Raw genomic sequence first — 3,996 nt, forward strand, 5'->3', positions numbered from 1 at the left:
GTGCGTGCGTGTGTGTGCATGTGTGTGTACGTGAGTGTGTGTGTGTGTGTGTGTGCGAGGGCGCGTGTGCGTATGCGTATAGTAAGCCTAAACGTGCGTGCGTGCGTGTCTGTTTGTGTGTTTGTGTGTGTGTGTGTGTGTGTGTATTTGTTTTCCCTTCTGTGTTTTGGATACAAATCTTGGTCAACAAGTTTGCGTTTGCGATAGGTTTTCTTTGTAAACAAGTCCTAAGTCGTGCCAAAAATTCTCGTGGACTCAGCACTGACATAGTTTCAGCGCCAAAAATTTCTGATTTTCTGGCACCTTCCCAAAGTGTACAGGACCCCTATAGCGACGGCCACAAAAGGGTCTCAATAAAATTGATTATAATTATTTATTGAGTGCTTTTATCACGTAGCCTGGCTCATAATAAATATCTAGGGATCACGCAGAGAATGATTGCCACGATTTGAAAACGTTTTAGAAGGGCTCAATAATATAAGTGCTTTGTATAAAGTCCTAGCCAACTCAATGGCTAGTTTAGAACTATGGGTTATTCCTACATTATGTGTCGAAATGTATGGCATAACGGTGTTTGCGTTAAAGCAGCAAAGTTCTTTTCAGATTAATTTTTTGAGGGGGTCAATGTTTCAAATAAGTCTCTAGTTTTAAAAATAGATGGGATTGTTTGAAGACGGGGTGGAGAGGGGGGATGTCACAATTGGTTTCATTTTTTCCGTCCCTACACATGGCGGTTAAGTCCCCAAAAGCAACTCATCTGCGTAAGATTTTACCTAAGTTATGATCTTTTAGTAGAACCATGACTAACCACCATAATATATCTTTAAATGATGTGTTACCGTCATTGAGACGTATTTTGTGCTGGCGTAGAGGCTGTGGTGGTTTACTGTAAACATTTCTATTCAATTTTAACCGACCTTTATTTTAGCCATATTTTATGCAAACGTACGCAAATCAGTGTTGTCGGTAGCCTTGTGGTCAGGCTATCGGACCTCTAATCCAAATTTTTTTTTTTTTATCTTTCTTGGCGAACACCAAAAATAATGTTCATCAAGCTGCTGATCTCATTTCCACCTTGGCGTGGTGAGCGAGAGACAATAAATATCCAATTAATTATTGCCAATATTACAAAGTATCGTTGACAGCTAAAATTATCCATGTACGAACGCGCTCAAAACGAAGGGCTCAAATCAAATTCAGCCAACTTTGATTTACTCTGACCTGCACTAAAAACAAAATGAGCCAACGTAGTATGTACTCAACTAACTGCCCCGTGTCCTCGTATCTCTTTATGTTGTTAGAAGATGTGTAAGAATGTGTAGCTTCAACGCCCCTTGCAACACTGTAAAGTATAAATAATAGAACCAAATCCACGCGAAAATAATAATAATAATAATAATAATAATAATAATAATAATAATAATAATAATAATAATAATAATAATAATAATAATAATAATAATAATTGAGTACAACACAACAACAGCGTTGAGTTCTGATCAAAACAGAACCACTCCAAATATTCATCTCGTTACATGTCATTAAAAAAAGGAAATGATTTCAGCTGAGCATTTGAATGAATCAAAGGATTTGATCTCTCTTAAAGTACTTGGCAAAGCATATCTAGATCTCAGGGCATCTCAAATGCCCTTTCACCCATTGTTTAAAGTTTCAGAGATGGTAAAAGAAATTTCTTTTTGTCAGCTGATGACCTTAAAATGCGAGTTGGAATGTAGATCTAGTCTTTCCCCAAGACAAACCGACAGACCGAGTTGAGCTTCGACCTCCGAACCTACAATCTCACAATCACGAGTCTGGTAGTAGCCTCATCCTTAGACTACCGATACCATCATATTTTTAGTTTGATAATACATGTATGACATTCAAGTTCAAAAAGCCCTGCGATAAGGGTAACTGTAAGTAGACTTTCTTCCATCCGCCAAACATGTTTGGACCACTCGAGATAGCACAAACACAGCCCGTGACAAAAGCTCTATAGCCAGGAGTGGCTTTTATCAGTGCCACAAGAACGACGTGCATGTACGTCTAAATCGGGTTAAAAGATAGGATATTGGTCAGGTCAGGATGGTCACCGTGTTTTGTTTGTTTGTTTGTTTGTTTGTTTGTTTGTTTGTTTGTTTGTGTAAAGAGAAGGACTACACGGACACGATAACGGTCATTTCGTGCCTGCGGGCAAAAAGTGGGACAGGCAGACAGAAACAACTGCTGGAGTTACAGTTACAGAGGGAAAGAAAAGAAATTGAACCTCCTTGCGACGTCTTCCATTTCCATTCCAACCAGCCACCATGCTTGTTGTGGTGTTTATCTCGAGCCATGTCGTTTTGGGGTTTGTTTGTTGTTGTTGTTTGGGGGGGGGGTGTTTTTTTGTTGTTGTTTTTTGTTGTTGTTTGGGTTTGGGGGAGGGGGGTTGTTTCTGTTGGGTTTTTTAAATTAAAGAACGTACGTACGTATTATTCTTTTTAAAATGTAGATGTTTTACGCCCCCCATCGACATGATTTTGATCATTTAGGAGGCGAGCTTCCGATCCTGACTGTCAGGGCCAACCAGGCTGAGAGGGACACAACAACCCAGCAGAAAGACCGAGATAATCGATAAAAATGTTCTCTTCCTCTCGTGATTCGAACTCGCTTATCCTGTGTGCGATAGCCAAGGGCCTAACCGTTACACCACAGACGCCGATGCTTTCATATGAAATGTCTTGGAAAGATCATCATGAACTTCAAATCGCTAGGTTAGAACTACTATCTGACATGTTCGGCTGTTTCGAATTACTGAGACCATGAGTTCAGAAACCAAGTGTTCTGTCTGGTCTATCAAAATCGTAAGATTATTCGGAGTTGTTACCAAGATATTCAAAAAATAGCATTTTCTAAAAAAAACCTGGCATGAAATGGGATTCAAAATCTTTGAAGTCAATTTTCTCCAAAACTTAGGTACTGAGCAAATAGAACTTTGTCATTCTGAGGTCGTAGCGAGAAATGGCAAGACAAAAGTATGACAAAGTGAAGTCCTACATCGCACTTATAACGCGTCCTCGGTTGTGTCTGTCACAAAAGAAGACCTCGATGGCTAGGTCATGTACGCAGAATAGACGACTTAATTTGCATACCAAAACAAGTACTGTCCGGAGAATTGTCTGAAGGATAGCGAAGTAGAGGAAGACCAAAGCTGCCTTTCAAGCACCACTGCAAACATACAATGCAAACATGCAGCATTGACCGAAAGAACCGTGAAGAGTTTGCACAAGATCGTGATAAGTGGAAAAAAACCAAGCATAGTAAAGGGCGAGGCAACTAGATGCTACTCTTGATCTAGGGGGGGGGGGGCGAGAGTAGAGAAAGATTAAAGAAACTGGAAGTCGATAAATATATGCATTATAAAAATATACCGTAGCAGCAGCATCGTCACCATAATCATCATTATCATGATTCCTCATCCTGATCTACTTTCATCATCATCATCATCATCATCATCATCATCATCATCATCATCATCATCATCATCATCATCATCATCATCATCATCATCATCATATACAGTGACTCATATTATACTCCATACATAGTACACTCGAGGTAGAAAATCGTGATATTGATATTTTTTTAATACATAAAAAAGAAGTCATTATTATTATAATTACACGAGACTATGTATAATAATATGTATATTTCTACTCTTATTATGTACACGAAGTGTCGATGGCTTGTTTGTGCAGTGAAAAACTACGGACAAGCTCATCATAGATCTCTGTACAAAAACTACAAACACTTCGCTTCTCCAGCCAAGAGAAACGTGTCCAGACAGTAAATGCCGTCCATGTATTCAGCTACATGTTTTCGTGACAAAGCAACATGTAGCGTACGTGCTTTCTACTCTAGTCACGAGTGACCAGAGCTTTGTTGTACACTGCCCTCTTCACTTCTGATCGACCATATCTCTCTCTCTCTCTCTCTCTCTCTCTCTCTCTCTCTCTC

This window comes from Aplysia californica, unplaced genomic scaffold, assembly GCF_000002075.1.
Source record: "Aplysia californica isolate F4 #8 unplaced genomic scaffold, AplCal3.0 scaffold00844, whole genome shotgun sequence".
NCBI lineage: Eukaryota > Metazoa > Mollusca > Gastropoda > Aplysiida > Aplysiidae > Aplysia > Aplysia californica.